Raw genomic sequence first — 19,993 nt, forward strand, 5'->3', positions numbered from 1 at the left:
AATCTTCAGACCATCAAACTAAAACATAAGCTCCTGTGACACAAACACAATATGAACACACACACCCTATCTTGCCGTGGAGGGCTCCTGTTGCTCCTGCTGGTACATGGAAACCAAAACACAACCTATGTTAAATGTTGCAGACGCTAAATATTGTGTAGTGTCGTTTAGTGTTAAATGTTCTGCAGTGTTGCTTAGTGTTAAATGTTGTGCAGCGTTGTTTTGTGTTAAATGTTGTGTAGCATTGTTTAGTGTCAAATGTTGTGTAGCGTTGTTAAGTGTTAAATGTTCTGCAGCGTTGTTTAGTGTTAAATGTTCTGCAGCGTTGTTTAGTGTTAAATGTTGTGTAGCGTTGTTTAGTGTTAAATGTTGTGTAGCGTTGTTTAGTGTTAAATGTTGTGTAGCGTTGTTTAGTGTTAAATGTTCTGCAGAATTTGTTTAGTGTTAAATGTTGTGTAGCGTCTGTAACTTTCAGCAGTTTGTGTTTTGATTTCCGTCCGCCTCGGCAAGATACGGTGAGTGTTTATATTATGTTGGTGTCATAGGAGCTTAGATGGTCCCCAGTTAACACGAGTCAGTCACTTTCTTCCTCTATTCAAGAGTGACGTTTTATTGCATTTGTAGTGATTTTCAACCAGTTTTAGTTTAAAAGGTCAAAAGATGGGACTGTGTGTTCCTGAAAATAACTAAAAATAAAGGAATGCTGCTAGTACTGTGCGTCTACGCTTTCCTCTGCAACACTGGATTCAAAACGATAAGCTTTTCTTATATAATATATATATATATATATATATATATATATATATATATATATATATATATATATATATATATATATATATATATATATATATATATATATATATATATATATATATATATATATATATATATATAATGGAGGAGGCAGTAGACACCTGCTGAAACGATAATTACTCCCAGTGAGGTCTAAAGCACTGTTCAGGGGGTGCTGTGAACTTATCATTAAACCCAGCTGTGACCTCACTAAACGTTTCTTTTTGTGTCTCACAACACTAGGAGGCAGTCACAGCCTACCCTCTAAAGACAACTCTCTTCCTCCACACAAAACTTCAAGCACCTAATAACACACACACCCTTCAATCAAAAATTTTAAAATCCTCATGGCGACTCCTACACCAGCCTCGGAGTCCCCATCTGGGGAGGGGACCATAAAATTAATGTCCCCAGGTCGGACTGCCTTTCTGTTGACGACCCCAAGTGTCTTGACACCCCCCTCAACTTTTTCTTCATTAACTTCTGCAACATTCGTGGTCTAAGATCTAATTTTCAATCTGTAAAACACCACCTCTCCTCTTCTAGACCTCATCTTCTTTTCCTCACTGAAACTCAGGTATCTGAGGCAACTGACAGTAGCCCCTTTTCTGTTCCCTCCTACTTTCTCTATCCTCATTTTCGATCCAAAGCTGGATGCTGCGTTTACGAGTATGTGCGCAATGACTTAACTTGCTCTCGTGCCCACGCTCTTGAATCTTCCGAGTTTTCCACCATCTGGCTACGACTACAGAGTCACTCTCATACTAAATTTTTCTGTGCTGTATACCTCTCTCCTAACTCCTCTGACTATAAGAAATTCTTTGACTACTTAACTTCCAAAGTGGAGCACATTCTGATCCTCTTCCCTTTTGCAGAGATCTCCATTCTTGGAGACTTCAATGTTCACCACCAGCTTTGGCTTTCCTCTCCCTTCACTGACCATCCTGGTGAACTAGCCTACAACTTTGCTATCCTCCATGACCTAGAGCAATAGGTACAACACCCTACTCGTATTCCTGACCATCTTGGAGATACGCCCAACATTCTTGACCTTTTCCTGACCTCTAATCCTTCTGCTTATGCTGTCACCCTTTCTTCTCCGTTGGGCTCCTCAGATCACAATCTCATATCTTTATCTTGTCCTATCACTCCAATCCCTCCTCAGGATCCCCCTAAGCGAAGATGCCTCTGGCGTTTTGCCTCTGCTAGTTGGGGAGACCTGAGGAGGTATTTTGCTGATTTTCCTTGGAATGACTACTGCTTCTGTGTCAGAAACCCGTCTTTGTGTGCTGAGCGCATAACAGAGGTGATAGTGTCTGGCATGGAGGCATACATTCCTCACTCTTTTTCTCGTCTTAAACCTTCTAAACCTTGGTTTAACACAGCTTATTCTCGTGCTATACATGATAGAGAGGTGGCCCACAAAAGGTACTTAAGCCTTCCATCACCAGAATCTCATGCACTTTATATTTCTGCCGGAACCATGCCAAGTCTGTTCTCCAACTAGCCAAAAACTCCTTCATTAACAGAAAAAGTCAAAACCTTTCAAGATCTAACTCCCCTCGTGATTTCTGGCATCTAGCCAAAAATATCTCCAATAACTTTGCTTCTTCTTCTTTCCCTCCTCTACTTCAACCAGATGGCACCACTGCTATCACATCTATTTCTAAAGCTGAACTCATTGCTCAAACCTTTGCTAAAAACTCTACCTTGGACGATTCTGGGCTTGTTCCTCCCTCTCCTCCACCCTCTGACTACTTCATGCCACCTATTAAAATTCTTCGCAATGAAGTTTTCCATGCCCTCGCTGGCCTAAACCCTCGGAAGGCTTATGGACCTGATGGGGTCCCTCCTATTGTTCTCTGAAACTGTGCCTCCGTGCTTGCACCTTGCCTAGTCAAACTCTTTCAGCTCTGTCTGTCAACATCTATCTTAACTTCTTGCTGGAAGTTTACCTACCTTCAACCTGTTCCTAAAAAAGGTGACCGTTCTAATCCCTCAAACTACTGTCCTATTGCTTTAATTTCCTGCCTATCTAAAATTTTTGAATCTATCCTCAACAGGAAGATTCTTAAACATCTATCACTTCACAACTTTCTATATGACTGCCAGTATGGGTTCCATCAGGGCCGCTCTACTGGTGATCTTCTGGCTTTCCTTACTGAGTCTTGGTCATCCTCTTTTAGAGATTTTGGTGAAACTTTTGCTGTTACCTTGAACATATCAAAAGCTTTTGATAGAGTCTGGCACAAAGCTTTGATTTCCAAACTACCCTCCTACGGTTTCTATCCTTCTCTCTGTAACTTCATCTCAAGTTTCCTTTCTGACCGTTCTATTGCTGTTGTGGTAGACGGTCACTGTTCTTCTCCTAAATCTATTAACAGTGGTGTTCCTCAGGGTTCTGTCCTGTCACCCACTCTCTTCTTATTATTCATTAATGATCTTCTAAACCAAACTTCTTGTCCTATCCACTCCTACGCTGATGATACCACCCTGCACTTTTCCACGTCTTTTCATAGACGTCCAACCCTTCAGGAGGTAAACATATCACCCAAGGAAGCCACAGAACGCCGACTTCTGATCTTTCTAAAATTTCTGATTGGGGCAGAGCAAACTTGGTATTGTTCAATGCCTCAAAAACTCAATTCCTCCATCTAGCAACTCGACACAACTTTCCAGACAACTATCCCCTCTTCTTCAATGACACTCAACTGTCCCCCTCTTCTGAACTTCCTCGGTCTGTCCTTTACTTATAATCTGAACTGGAAACTTCACATCTCATCTCTAGCTAAAACAGCTTCTATGAAGTTAGGTGTTCTGAGACGTCTCCGCCAGTTTTTCTCACCCCCCCAGCTGCTAACTCTGTACAAGGGCCTTATCCGTCCATGTATGGAGTATGCTTCACATGTCTGGGGGGGGTTCCACTCATACTGCTCTTCTAGACAGGGTGGAATCAAAAGCTTTTCGTCTCATCAACTCCTCTCCTCTAACTGACTGTCTTCAGCCTTTCTCTCACCGCCGCAATGTGTCATATCTAGCTGTCTTCTACTGCTATTTTCATGCTAACTGCTCTTCTGATCCTGCTAACTGCATGCCTCCCCTCCTTCCGCGGCCTCGCTGCACAAGACTTTCTTCTTTCTCTCACCCCTATTCTGTCCATCTCTCTAACGCAAGAGTTAACCAGTATTCTCAATCATTCATCCCTTTCTCTCGTAAATTCTGGAACTCCCTGCCTGCTTCTGTATTTCCACCTTCCTATGACTTGAATTCCTTCAAGAGGGAGGTTTCAAGACACTTATCCACCAATTTTTTGACCACTGCTTTGACCCTTTTATGGGACTGGCATTTCAGTGGACATTTTTTTTATCAGATTTTTGTTGCCCTTGGCCAGTGTCCTTCCTACATAAAAAAATAAATAAATAAATAAATAAAATCATTTTCTCTCTCGCTCTCTCTCTCTCTCTCTCTCTCTCTCTCTCTCTCTCTCTCTCTCTCTCTCTCTCTCTCTCTCTCTCCCCCCCTCTCTCTCTCTCTCTCTCTCTCTCTCTCTCTCTCTCTCTCTCTCTCTCTCTCTCTCTCTCTCTCTCTCTCTGTGTGTGTGCGTGTGTGTGTAAGTGTGTGTGTGTGTGTGTGTGTGTGTGTGTGTGTGTGTGTGTGTATGTGTGTGTGTGTGTGTGTGTAATTCGAGGCGTGTGTATTGCGAAATATTAAAGCACATGCAGTTTAAGTTTCCTCCTCCTGCTCCTCCTCCTCCTCTTAATGAAATGTCATATACAAGAACGTGACCTTCCCAGAAACGGACCTTCAACTCACTCTCTTCTTCCCCTTTCCTTCCCTCACTCCTCCCCTCACCCTCTCTTGCCTTAACCCTCCTGTCTTTCCCCTTCCTTCTTTCTTCCTTTTCTCTCTTCCCCCTCCCTTCATCATTCCTTCCTCTTTCACCCTCTCCTTTCTTCACTCTTGTCTTTCTTTCTCCTTTCCTCCCTTTACCCTCTTTCCCCTTCACACTCTCTCCCTTCCTCCTCCCTCCCCTCCTCCTTTCCCATTCCCTCCTTCCTCCCTTCTTTCCCTCCATCTATTATCTTCAGTCTACAAATATATTCTTTGTCATACCTATTTTGTTGCCTCCTTCATCCCACTCTCCCTCTCTTTACAGCAAGGTGGTGTCGCTGTGGTGTTGGCAGTAAGTGTTTAAGTTGACTGCAAAGGAGACTCTAGAGAAACGACAACAACAATATGAAACAGTAATATCAAAGATGTTTTTTTTCAAGTTTCCATCTGCAAAGAATGAACCAAAAGGAAAAAGAACGTGGCTTTGTTTCGGTTTTGTAGATACTGTCGTACATCACAGTCGGCACCACTCGCTTGTTTTTTTTTTATTTTATTTCCAAATAAAAAAATCTAAAAGGAAATATATTTGAGTTTCTGGAGTGCACAGGAAGTAAAGAACAGTCACTCTTATAATAATACTCTTTTAGGATAAGAATCTAACAATAGTAACAATAATAAACAGTAATGCTTCAGAGATAAAAATGATACGATTACATAAGAATACAGAGATTTAACACAAAAAAAAGCTACGCAAAAGTAAAACCTTCTACTGACAAAACAAAAATATCTATGTTATCTTTTTTCAACTCAGATAACCAGATAAACATTTTTTTTTTTATAGCTCATGTGTCTATCCGCTTAGAACACTTCCTGTGACGCAACGATAGCTATTGTGTGTGTATTGAGGCAAGGAAAGGTGAGGTGTGCGACTGGACTTGGTGAATAAGAGTTGCCAGGAGCAACGAGAGCAAGTGATGTAAGGAACGTGGGCTTACAAAGAGTATTTTGTTGGGCATACACGTTATTTTCTTATCCTGTGTTGTGTAACCTTCACCATGTTCCCAATATTGTTACGAAGCTTTAAATGTCGTGTGTGTGTTGTTGTAGTTACTTTGTCTAATGTTTCTTCGTCACCGTGAGAAAAATAAATAAATAAAACATAAGCAAATAAAACAGAATAAAGACTGGCGTGTCCTGACTTTTGTTGTTGTTGTTGTTGTTACTATTACTGCTGCTGTCACTGCTACTACTACTACTACTACTACTACTATTACTACCACTAACAACAGCAACAACAACAGCAACGACAACGACAACGAAGTAAAAAATAATTACAAGGAAACACAACACTTTAGAAGAAATAAAATATAAATATTGTGAAAATTAGTTTTAAACACTAAAATTACTTTACTACTTCACATCAACATTTCTTCCTTGATTAACAGTTTTCTTCCCTTCCTTTCTCCCTCCCCAATCTTCCTTCTCTTCTCCAAGGAAGAGGTGAGAATCTTGGAAGAAGAAAACTCTTACTCTCATTTGGCAAAGACTCAAGACTACACAACTTCTTGAAACTGTAGAAAGTCCAAGGAGTGAGCAGAAACAGACAGACACACACACAGAAATAGATAAACAGAGAGAGAAAATAGACTGACAAGAACACAGGGACAGTACCACACACACACATTATTAGTAGAGATAAGAAATACAACTTTTCATAAACCATTTTGAATTTACCTGTATGTGTGTGTGTGTGTGTGTGTGTAGGAGTGAGTATACGAGGTAACACAATCTAAAGGTATTTCATGTCAAAACGATAGTATCAAACAAACTTATGAATAGCAAACAAGGAAGACAGTACCAAACATTTGACACACACACACACACACACACACACACACACACACACACACACACTCTTCTCTCCAAAACACACACACAGGAATTCATGCAAACACACACACAAAAAAAAACTCAGAACAAAACAAGGCGACACAAAATCACCTGGGCTCCTTGAAAATGACAATTCATATTCACAGAGAGTCAGGGAGAGACTAAACATTTTGAAGTTCATGCACTCCTTCATTCTTTCGTCTCGCTTTTGTTACTCTCTCTCTCTCTCTCTCTCTCTCTCTCTCTCTCTCTCTCTCTCTCTCTCTCTCTCTCTCTCTCTCTCTCTCTCTCTCTCTCTCTCCCTCTCTCTGTAACACTATATTCATGTTTAAAAATTGAGAAAAGAATAGGTGAAGGTTTTCAAATTATCGTAAAAATGGAAAATATGAGAGTGAATCCGTGAAGTGTTACATGAGGTGGAGTGGAGATGCCTGTAGTAGTGGTAGTAGTGGTAGTAGTAGTAGTAGTAGTAGTAGTAGTAGTGGTGGTGGAGGTGGTTACAATAACAGCTTATCATAAAAGTAGCAGTAGTAGTAGGAGTAGTAGTAGTAGTAATGGTGGTTATGTAATAGTTGTGTAAAGTAATAAGAATACCGCATGTTATGAAGGTAAAAGTAATTAATAACAATGTTTTTAGCAGCAATGAAAGCGTTGAGTACCACAACACAGCTTCTGAACACCACCACAACAACAACAACAACAGCCACTGGATACACAATAACACTGTGAACTACCACCAACAGACTAATACACATCAGAATCCATTTACATATTCTTTTCCCCTCCCACGTACATCTCTGAGTCTCATCATCTATACGTTAAAATACCAAAATAAGAGTAGATCACTGCAAAAGAAAAATAAATAAAACCATAAATTAATATCAAAATAATGAAAATCTGAATCCCATTTCAAGTTTTAGGCGAGAAAATTATCACATTATTTCCTGCTCCTTGTACTCCTTAACCTTCTTATCTAGACGTAAAATTATCACATTATTTCCTGCTCATTGTACTCCTTAACCTTCTTATCTAGACGTAAAATTATCACATTATTTCCTGCTCATTGTACTCCTTAACCTTCTTATCTAGACGTAAAAATTATCACATTATTTCCTGCTCATTGTACTCCTTAACCTTCTTATCTAGACGTAAAATCATCACATTATTTCCTGCTCCTTGTACTCCTTAACCCTCTTATATAGACGTAAAATTATCACATTATTTCCTGCTCCTTGTACTCCTTAACCTTCTTATCTAGACGTAAAAATTAGCAAAATGAAAATAAACCTCTGGAATTAAATAAAAAATCAAATGAACAATACAATGCTTAACAACTTTTAGGCGGAGCAATTATTATATTTTCTTTTCTAATTTCACGTGCCCCTCTACCTTATTATATATACGTCAAAATATCAAAGTAAGCCACAAAGATACGCAATTATTAACCAGGTAAGAAACATTTTCACTTCATTTACGCTGCAGCAAAGTTAATTATGTTAATGACTGTTTACCTGAGCAGCACTCTCACCTGACTGACCTTTTTCATCACTTAGCCTTCATTACATAGAAATCAGACTCTCTCTCTCTCTCTCTCTCTCTCTCTCTCTCTCTCTCTCTCTCTCTCTCTCTCTCTCTCTCTCTCTCTCTCTCTCTCTCTCTCTCTCTCTCTCTCTCTCTCTCTCTCTCTCTCTCTCTCTCTCTCTCTCTCTCTCTCTCTCTCTCTCTCTCTCTCTCTCTCTCTCTCTCTCTCTCACACACACACACACACACACACACACACACACAGAGAGAGAGAGAGAGAGAGAGAGAGAGAGAGAGAGAGAGAGAGAGAGAGAGAGAGAGAGAGAGAGAGAGAGAGAGAGAGAGAGAGAATTACTACCGACCTGTAAAACACCTCTGATATTAAGATGGGAAACACACACACACACACACACACACACACACACACACACACACACAGAGAGAGAGAGAGAGAGAGAGAGAGAGAGAGAGAGAGAGAGAGAGAGAGAGAGAGAGAGAGAGAGAGAGAGAGAGAGAGAGAGAGAGAAAATTAGCGAAAGAGCCTTATTTCTATTCCTATGCCTCTCTCTCTCTCTCTCTCTCTCTCTCTCTCTCTCTCTCTCTCTCTCTCTCTCTCTCTCTCTCTCTCACACACATGAAGAAAGAAAACGGTGTACCTAGCCGGTCTTCATAGAAAATGGAGAAATTACCCTTGGCGGAATAATCAATTTCAAAAAATGCTGATCTCGTTGGACAGAAAATACAGTATTAATATCATGTTTGAGGGAGCAGGAGGAGGAGGAGGAGGAAAAATAATAAAATGAAAATAATGGAGAAGGAATGAAAATAATTAAGTAAGAAAAGAATGAAAGGAGGGAAGGAGGGAGGGAGGGAGGAAAATAATAAAGGAAGGAATGGGAGAAAAAGTGATGAAGAGAAACGATGAGGAATAATTGATAAAAAGGAAAAGGATATGAGGAAAGTTGAAGAAAGGAAAAGGAGGAGATCAGGTGAACAACGAAGAAGGGGAAGATATTATAAGGTGGGAGAAGAGAGAGAGAGAGAGAGAGAGAGAGAGAGAGAGAGAGAGAGAGAGAGAGAGAGAGAGAGAGAGAGAGAGAGAGAGAGAGAGAATGAGTTCACTAAAGTAAATATAATTCTTCAACATTTATTTATCTTACAGGTTGAGAAATAGCCCACCCTCTCTCTCTCTCTCTCTCTCTCTCTCTCTCTCTCTCTCTCTCTCTCTCTCTCTCTCTCTCTCTCTCTCTCTCTCTCTCTCTCTCGCACATTTCATTCACTTGGCTGACGTCAGGCAATAACTTTCTCATTAAAATTTCAAAATGTTCCTTTCTTCTTCTCTGGCACATTTTATGAGATGAATTAAGTTTTACATTTTGTATTTGCACCCACGAAACTGGAAACGAGCACTGCTTATGTATTAAACCTCTCTCTCTCTCTCTCTCTCTCTCTCTCTCTCTCTCTCTCTCTCTCTCTCTCTCTCTCTCGTGTGTAGTGTAGTGTAGTGTGTAGTGCGTCTCTTGTGTGATTGTGTAGTGTAGGGAATCTTTTTAAACTATCTATATATCTCTCTATCTATCTTTCTATGTATGTATGTATGTATGTATCTGTCTGTCTATCTGCCTAGGTATCTACGAATCACCCTCTGTACATTTATAATCTACGTATTATAATGCTGTATCATGCACGTCTATCCGATTCCAGAACATTTTTTTTTTTTACAAGCGGTAAACTCTCCCTTTATTGTAAAGTTGAGGGCACAATGTTTTACATCTGTGAGTCAGTAGATTACTGACTCACAGATGTAGATGTAGATATTAAGAGAGAGCCGCTTGAGGTGTGCTTTACACTCACAAACTAACCTTTATATTTGAAAAAAACAGCTTAAGCCCGTCAGTGAGGGTTGCAATTGTGTTATTCCTTTCTCGTAGTTATTCCTCTTCAGAAAGCAATGATTCGTGTCTTAACATCAGGGGCTTCTTTCAATGATAAACTTGGGGAATTCCCTCTGTGATATCGTACTTGTATATCACTATGAGTTTATGTCTTTTCTTGTTTTGTTCACCTTACTAATGCAAGAGTTAAACAATGTATTCACTCTTTCACTGGCACACACAGGAGTTCTGTTTGGCATCTTATTTCCACGTCCCTACGGCTTTGTATTTATTCTTATTCTGTCCATCTTCCTAATGCAAGAGTTAAGCAGTATCTTAACTCTCACATCTTTCACTAGCAAACTCAGGAATTCTGTTTGATGCTGTATTCCCACAGCCCTATGATTTTATGCTTATTTCTAACTATACTCTGTCCACCTTACTAGCGCAAGAGTTCACCGGTATATTCACTCTCACCATTCACTAAAAAACTTAAGCTGACGTCGAATTTCCATCCATCTCTTAACGATTTTCTACTTTTTATTTTGATCATATGTCCACTTTATTAATGCACGAGATATCGTGTTTTCACATACCTAATAACTTCCATTTTATTCTTATCAATTGACTGTTCAACTCACTAACGCAAGAATTTAAAAAATGCATCCACTATTCCACCTCTTTCAGCGGCAAACTCTGGAACTCTTTTCAGGATTATAATTTTCTTCAACACCACCTTTAGCTATATTGGTCTCCCTTCCTCTCACCCCCTCTCTCTCTCTCTCTCTCTCTCTCTCTCTCTCTCTCTCTCTCTCTCTCTCTCTCTCTCTCTCTCTCTCTCTCTCTCTCTCTCTCTCACAAGAACAAAAGGCAAGGTGCAACAAGCCATCAAGTGTACACGTATCAGTCCCTGTATGAAGCACACCTACCTTTTTTCACCTATCATCCCCACCCATAAATGTGCCTTTTTTTTTTTTTTTTTTAAGCTCCCTCATGACTCGGCATTAACAGCTCAATTACCTATCTTGTTCCTTCTGTGAAGGACTTCATGATTCCAGTGGTAGTTTAACAAGCATTGTACCTCACTTGCTTCATCAACTCTGTGCCGCTTGACAACACTCGCATTATTGAAGAGAGAAAGCGTTTAATCCTTTCTGCACAATAAATTTCTGAACTTCCTCACATCCTTTAACCAGAATGCGTAGAACAAATCCTCTATAATTAGTCAGAATATAACAAAGATGTAGTAAATCATGGCGGATGTTTAATTCTATATAATTTATAACTCCATTATGGAAGAAAATATATCGCAAATTTTAAATCCCTTAGTGGCATCCAGATCACAATGTTACTGAAAACGCACCACAACAAGTGTCCCAGGTTGAAACCACTCTGGAGCTCCCTGCCTGCTTCTGTCACGCCACACTCCCCACGAATGAATGCCTTTGAGAAGACATAACCACTCTGGAGCTCCCTGCCTGCTTCTGTCACGCCACACTCCCCATGAATGAATGTCTTTAAGGAGATATGTTTCAAGACACATCCTCCAATTTTGGATTATATTTTTAATAATTTTCTTTAGGGATTGGCACATGAATGGGCCTTTGTTTCTCCCTTTGTTGCTCTTCACCAGAGCCCCTCTTTCAGAAAAAAAAAATCTTGAACTACTTGATTATATAAACATTTCTTATGAACACTAACATTTGTGTTCTCCAGACTTTAATGAAACGGATGTATTATTTGTGAAAGCGTATCAGACAACGTGTCCTTGGATACACTCAGATGATTTTTTTAATTCCTTGGCAATGAAACGCAAAAATTTTCCATCTTATAAACTTTAAATCCTCTTGTGTCATCCAGCTTATAATGAAACAGATGCGTTATCACTGCTAGCATACAAGAACACGTGTTACTCTCACACTACTTCACACAGATGATAAAAAGAAAAAAAAAAGTAAAATCCTCTATCTTATGAAGTTTAACTCCTGATGTGTCATCAAGTTTATAATGAAACAGAAGCATCATTACTGTCAACATACAAGCACACGTGTCACTACATTCACACAGATGATAAAATAAAAACAAACATAAACATCGTAAAATCCAACATCCTACAAACTCTAAAACCTCTCATGGCATCACATTATAATTGAACCTCCACGGTGTTGCTGGAAACGTACAGAAACACGTGTCCTTCACCGTCCTATCTTTTGTACCTCGGTCGCTTCTCGCCAAGGAGGTTCAATAAAGACTCCTCTCTCAGCGCTGGTCGTCTCATGGTCAGCCAGGAATGAACACTCGCGCACCACAAGGTATGGAATCAATCTACATATGGAATACCACTTTCCTTTTTCCTTTGCATCGTTTCAGCTTCAATACATTCCCACGTGGGCATAAAGGGAAGGTAAATAATGATTGTAATGTTGCTGTGGATTCTGTTGCAGTTCCGTGAATTTGTCCAGCTGCATCCAGTGTGCCTTGCCGGAGGTTTCATTTAGTTATTTTTTTATGTATTTTTTTTTTCTTCTCTTCTCTTTTCTCCATCATACCTTACTCTGCCATATGTTTTTATCTCTTCTTATATAATATTTCTGCTAATTGTTAGAGGTTTCTTTACTTTTTAATATTTTTTTCCTCCTCTTTCTCCTACTTATTCTTTTCTTCTTCCCACACTATCCCTTTATACTTTTAACTTCTCTTCATACTCTTTTCTTTCTTCCTCAAGTAACACTTCTACCAATAACACGTCACGGTCTAACCTATTCCACATAACTACCCAAATATGTTCTCCTCTATACTAATTAATTATCTAGCCATTGTTTTTTTTCGTTCCACTTAATTCACAAGTAACTGTCCAAATATTAAAGTGCCATGTTCTCCTTTATCCCATCTAATTAACTGACCTTCCTCTTGTATCCCATCTAACTAGCCGTTTCTATGGCGCTGCTCGTAAGCTGCCACGGCGACAGAGCTCCTCCCTTTTAACCCTAATTTCTACACATCTACTAAATTCTCAAGCTGCTGGATTTGACACAAGTGACAATGAAGACGTCAGGAAAAAGTGGAGTGCCATGGACAGTAACTATGGCTTTACTGCTGCTAATAACTGCAAGTTTTGTGATGGTAACAGCCGCTGCAAACGTAAACATACGGTACGACAGTGTCTCCCTCCTTGCACTACGCCCTCCAGTAGGCGAGCCTCTACCCAGACACCTCATCGACAGCGTAAAACTACTTCAAGATTTACAAGTAAGCAGTGATATAAGAGAAGAACGAGGAGATGTACCGGGTCGGCGACAACGGAAACGAGCAAGGGGACGACGAAGTGGTGTGAGGGTCAGATTCAGGCGACGTGGCATACGTACACCGCTGCCAGCCCTTACATTTGGTAATGCTCGCTCCCTCAGAAACAAGATTGATGAGCTCTCTGCGAACTGCAAGTACATACATGAATACAGAGATAGTGCTATCATTGCCCTGACTGAAACGTGGCTGCAAGAGAGAGACGTGGACGGGACTTACAACCTTGATGGATTCGTGTTAATAAGGTCCGATAGGGTAGGTGTCAACAAGGAGAAAGGTGGGGGAGTCGCTGTATATGTTAATGAAAATTGGTGCTCACAAGTGAATATTAATGAAAAATACTGTGATAATGACATAGAATACCTTGTAGTATCCTGTCGTCCTTTCTACCTCCCACGAGAATTCGTTAAGATAATACTTATCATCGTGTACATCCCTACGGACGCAGACGTGGCAACAGCTGCAGAAATACTGGAAAATTGTGTCTCTAGATATGAAAGCCGATGGCCAGAAAGTGCTAGGCTGATCATGGGTGACTTTAATACGTGTGATTTCCAGGGAAAAATCCCAGAATACGAACAATCCGTTAAATGCACAACCCGAGGAAATAATACGCTAGATAAACTATATTGCAATGTGAGAGGCGCCTATCGTGCCTACCAAAGACCGCAATTAGGGACCAGTGATCACAATATGATCTTTTGTGCACCGACCTATAAACAAGTGTTGAAAAATGAACCGTGCAAAGTGGTACAATATAGAAAATGGGAACCAGAAAATATATCCCAGCTCCGAGCCTGCCTGGAGTGTACAGACTGGGCCGCGCTCATAGAAAACAGGGCAGACATTAACGTAAACACGGACATTTTTAATTCATATTTTAACTTTTGTCTAGACATGCTTATACCTACCAAAGATGTGAAAATATATCCTAATAACAAGCCATGGATAAATAAAGAGTTGATATCTATGTTAAATGAAAAGCGCAGAATAAGGCATAGTGGAAGTACAGACCAGAAAAAGAATTTGCAAAAACGAATAGATAAGAAAATAACAAACTCAAAAAAAAAATACAAAGAAAAGATTGAAGGGCTTTTTAGAACAAATAAATCGAAAGATGCTTGGAAAGGAGTCAAGGCACTTTGCGGATATAGAAAAAAACAAATAACACCTGAACCAGACGATGTGGTAACATATGTAAATGATATGAACTCATTTTTCGCTAGATTTGAACAGTATGATACTAGTGTAGAAAGAAGTGAGGTGTTGGGTGTCATACGCGACAAGAGAGACGAACAAATCGAGATAACGAACGAAGCAGTGATGAGGGAACTGAAACGTGTGCGAGTGAGTAAAGCCACGGGGCCGGATGGGATACCAGCTCGGGCAATTAAGTACTGTGCGGAACAGCTGACTCCGGTGCTGACACAACTGTTCCAAGATTCCATCGACCAGGGAGATGTGCCTCATCTATGGAAACTCACAGAAATTAAACCCATTGCCAAAACTCCTTTTCCGAATACTTTTAATGATTTTAGACCTGTTGCCCTCACATCTAATATTATGAAATGTTTGGAGAATATTGTTAGAAACCTTTTATGTGATAGAATGGAATGTTTTAGAGACCAAATGCAATTCGCTTACTGTAGAAATAGAAGTGTTCAAGATGCAAGCTTAACTTTTATGAATGATATTAGCAAACACTTAGATCAAAGATATTCATCAATTAGAATTTTATTTATAGATTTTAGTTCAGCTTTTAACACTATACAGCCCCATATACTTTTAAGGAAACTTTTAGCGATGGGCTATAACAGTAACCTTTTAAACTGGATTTTTAGTTTCTTAGCAAAAAGGCCCCAGTACACCAAAATAGGCAGCACACTGTCCAACAAAATCATTACCAACACAGGTGCACCTCAGGGATGTGTGTTGTCCCCAGTATTATTCACCCTGTACACAAATGACTGTAGGAGCGTCTTTGATGACTGTAACATAATCAAATATGCCGATGACACAGTAATTATAGGAAAGATATTGAACGATGACTGTAGAAATTATGAAACTCAGGTACGAAAATTTGTTGAGTGGTGTACAGATAACTATTTAGTACTGAATGTTAAGAAAACCAAAGAAATGATAATAGATTTTAGGAAAAAGCTTACAAATGCACCAGATCCCATCAGTATTAATGGAGAACCTGTGGAACGGGTAAAAGAATATAAATATCTTGGGATTGTGATTGACGATGAACTCAAAGGCAATGCAAATACAAATCTAGTCATTAAAAAGTGCAACCAAAGACTTCATTTTATCAGAATTTTAAATAACGTTCATGTAGACAAGAAAATAATCAGCTTGTTTTATAAATCCACCTTAGAGTCAATTTTGAATTTTTCTGTCACTACCTGGTACAAAAAGCTAACTGTATCAGACAAAAATAAGCTAAACAAAATAGTCAAAAAGGCTAAAAAGTTAGGGGCAACAGTAACATTCATAGACAATCTATATCAAGAGGCAGCATTAAAACAAGTTCGGAAAATAATGCAGGACCAAACTCATCCTCTTAATAATTGTTATATGTTTTTAAGGTCAGGACGAAGGCTGGCACTGCCATTGATAAAAACGGAGCGGTACAAGAAAACTTTTGTCCCCAGCAGTATTGTGATTTTTAACCATTTTTACTCATAGAAACTCTTTTAATGCTTTTTTGTGACACACTTTTATTTATATATAGTACTTCTGGAGCCTGTTTTTTGCCAAAAAGAATTTCACATGTATGCATATATGTATAACAATGTGACCAATAAATTATCTTATCTTATCTTATCTTATTAGCCACTCACTGCCTCTTCTATCCTAACTAACCACTTTCTCCTCTGTTTCATGCAATTAGGTAAAGTCTCCTTTATCTCACCTTTCTCACAAGCAAATGTTTTTTTTTCGAATTCAATTACCAAGTATTTCTCCTCTCTTCCACTTCAAAGGTCTTTCCTGTCCCAACTAATTTACTAGATATAGTCTCCTCCATCCAGCTAGTCTCTTCTATTCACTCTACTTAACCACACTCAATAATTAGCCAGTCTCTTTCACCCGACTTCTCGTAAACAAACCGGCCACTGTCTGCTCTCTCCCACCTAATCAATCTTTACTCCATCAAATTAACCACCTTGCCAACAATCAAGATATCACCCTCCCTATTCTTCCAGCCCAGTAGCATTAATGACGGTAATCCCTACCCTCTCTAGTTACCTGTCTTTTTGTCAACCTTCCCAGTTTTATGAAAGGCAAGGCGCGTGGCGATGGGCGAAGCTTCCGACCATCAGGGATTAAATTCTGGGGGGTAAGTATTAGCTAAGCTGTACCCTGGGAGGCTTAATTATCCCGATTGTGTGCTGTGTGTAGTGGGTTTCTGATGTAGTGTAGTGAAAAGAGTTGTTGTTTGTTGGGGTTTGTATTACAAGTGTTACTGGGATATTGGTGGTAGTGGTGGCTAGTGATGGTGATAGTGGTGGTGGTGGTGATAGTGGTGGTGGTAGTAGTAGTAGTAGTAGTAGTAGTAACACTGATGTGTTTCATTTTTTTTTCACTGTAGAGTGAATAAATTATTTTTAGTGTGTGTGTGTGTGTGTGTGTGTGTGTGTGTGTGTATGTGGTTTGAGGCAGTCTCTCTCTCTCTCTCTCTCTCTCTCTCTCTCTCTCTCTCTCTCTCTCTCTCTCTCTCTCTATTTTAGTTAGTCAGCCAATCATTCATTCATTCATTCATTCAGTCAGTCAGTCAGTCAGTTAGTTAGCTAGCTAGCTAGCCAGCCAGCCAGCCACCCACCCACTCAGCCAGTCAACAGGTAAATTAATAAGTAGAAAGGGACAAAAAATAATCGAGTTGTGGTAACGAATTCTCTCTCAACGTTTCATTACCTTTTTTCCATCTCAATTTTTTGTCTAGCCTTTCGTTCAACAATCTCTCTCTCTCTCTCTCTCTCTCTCTCTCTCTCTCTCTCTCTCTCTCTCTCTCTCTCTCTCTCAACGTTTCATTACTTTTTTTCCATCTCAATTTTTTGTCTAGCCTTTCGTTCAACAATCTCTCTCTCTCTCTCTCTCTCTCTCTCTCTCTCTCTCTCTCTCTCTCTCTCTCTCTCTCTCTCTCTATCTCTCTCTCTCTCTGTGTGTGTGTGTGTGTGTGTGTGTGTGTGTGTGTGTGTGTGTGTGTTCTGGGACAGCGGTGAATTGAGTTTACCCGCAGGGCATTTATGTTTTATAATCCCTCAGGTCAGGACAGAAATGAGAGCGGATCTTCCATCAGCAAGCGAGGCAAGAGAGGCGTCCTTTGCCTCGCTCAAATGGGATCTGCGGGGCTCACTGCATCGCCTGACCCACGCTACCAAAGCTCTGCCCCTCCCTCGCCTTGCTTCCCTCACCACTCAATGGCAGACACTCAGCAGTTGGCAGTGCACAGTCAATACGGAACTTTACAATATTGAGAATATTCATGAGTGGGGATAGGTGGAAATAATATTATGTAGGTTTAGTTTATACGCTTGTATATTGATTGCCACGTTGTCTGATAGGTTTTTGCAGCTTCACTTGTTTTAAGTAAGGTCTTAAGAGCCTGTAAGGAATTTAGCGCTATTTGTCATCTTCTTGGTTACCTACGTAATAACACACACACACACACACACACACACACACCAGAACACAAGAAAATAATGCAAACTCCAAGAAGCTATCAGATTAAAAGCTATATATATATATATATATATATATATATATATATATATATATATATATATATATATATATATATATATATATATATATATATATATATATATATATATATATATATACAAGACCAGTGGCTATTAGGACATCAAGAACTTCAAACGCCCAGTGATTAATAAAACAAACTTCATCTGAGCAAATCGTCAAAACTGTGGCTTGAAAACATCCGTAGCATCACTGAACTAACGATAATACCAACATGGAAAACCACAATTGTTAAGAAATAAGCTAAGATTGTGATGGGCAGGGAAAGAAAGGGGAAGATTATGGATGATCTGAGACGCTGTAGCCTAGTGGTTCCTCTGTGCGCAGATAAAACAACAACAACAACAACAACAACAAAAACAACAACAACAACAACATCATCAACTAAACACTTGCACGAAACAGTGACACTATTAAGATGAACAGGAACATGGAAACCAACTGAAATGGGGAGGCAAAGAGAAGGTTGACAAGTGGTGATTGGAGACGCTGCATCCTGTTTCCTACTAGTTTCTCAATGCACAAATAATAAACAACGGCTAAACAGATACGCAGAACACAGGATGATCAGAAACACTGCGGCTTATTACCTTCTTTACTTCCTCTCTGCGCAAGTAACAAGCAAATGACTGAACGAATGCGCAAAATATGGGTTGACCAAAAACACGCCAGGCTGTTGTTAACCTTCCAATTCCTCTATGCACAAATAATAAATAAACAAAACACATGCACACAAAATAGTGACTAGTACATTACCAGCATCGACAGGAAGATACGGGGAAGAGCAGGGAGGGAATATGACGCCTTTAAAGAGACTGACAAGCGTTTCCAACACCCCGCGGCTCTCCACAGCACAGTCTGCACCGCCGCCTCGCAGTTCTCACGACCGCGGCACACAGTAATGTTACGGAGGCACAATTACCGGGGAAACTAACACACTTGCCGTCACCTTTACGTCACCACGAGATAATGGAGAGCCGACCAAAAACTGAATGAGTCTCTTCGTTCAGTTTACAGCACACGGTATTGATACGGACGCAAAAGTACTGAGGAAACTAGTACGCGGCCCGCTGTCTTGACGTAAACACGCGGCAGTGGCGAGGCGAGCAGGACTAAGGCGGCTGAGAGTTACAGATCCAGTGTCTCAATTCGGAGGTTCATTGTTTCGAGTATTCTTCACGCAGCTGAGCCAAATGTCCACGGTCTCACAGTGCGGGAAATATCTATCGCACTCTTTAGTGTGTAGGAGGATACGAGAATTAAGGATGAGGTGTAATATCAGATCTCCAGGGGGACGTACTTATATTCAATGGTCTTTATTGTCACGTGAGACTAACCCGCGCTGATTCGAGTCTTACATTGAAGCGTTACGTTGCCAGATTCGCCACGGAACATTAATCCAAGACGTGTGTGTGTGTGTGTGTGTGTGTGTGTGTGTGTGACGGGGAGAGAGAGAGAGAGAGAGAGAGAGAGAGAGAGAACTGCATGATTTCTATTCGAATTTTTTCTTTACCTTTTATTTATTTATTTTTTCTATTATTTATCTATTTATTTATTCTTTGGCTGAGTATACACTCAATGCCACCACCACCATCGCAATTTGTGGCGGTGTGTTTCAGTCACTGTCATCATAATCATCATAATTCTCCTCACCTTTCTTTTCCTCTTCCTCCTCTTTTTCCTCCTCGTTCTCCTTTTCCTCCTTCATCATCATCATATTCCTCTTCATCATCATCATATTCTCTTCCTCTTCCGCATCATCATTAGAAATTTGTTCCTCTCCTCCTCTTCCTCCTCTTTCTCCTCCTCCTCTCTCTCTCATCTCCTCCTCACCATCATCATCACCATCATCATAATCTCCATCTTTCTCATCACAATCACCACAACAACAGGGGAGGGGACATTTATGGTCCCCTCCCCATCTGGGGAGGGGACCATAAATGTCCCCAGGTCGGACTGCCTTTCTGTCGACGACCCTAAGTGTCTTGACACCCCCCTCAACTTTTTCTTCA

At 40.1% G+C, this 19,993-nt stretch overlaps 1 protein-coding gene across 1 annotated transcript in view; it reads right to left on the reverse strand.

Moving 5' to 3' along the window:
• LOC135095140 (ankyrin-1-like) overlaps positions 1–19,319 on the reverse strand; it is a 130,018-nt gene extending 110,699 nt beyond the window's left edge. The window contains exon 1 of the mRNA XM_063995908.1: positions 18,738–19,319. The gene's annotated coding sequence lies outside the window, so the exon portion shown is untranslated. The remainder of the gene's footprint in view (positions 1–18,737) is intronic.
• Between the last annotated feature and the right edge of the window lie 674 nt (positions 19,320–19,993).

This window comes from Scylla paramamosain, chromosome 47, assembly GCF_035594125.1.
Source record: "Scylla paramamosain isolate STU-SP2022 chromosome 47, ASM3559412v1, whole genome shotgun sequence".
NCBI lineage: Eukaryota > Metazoa > Arthropoda > Malacostraca > Decapoda > Portunidae > Scylla > Scylla paramamosain.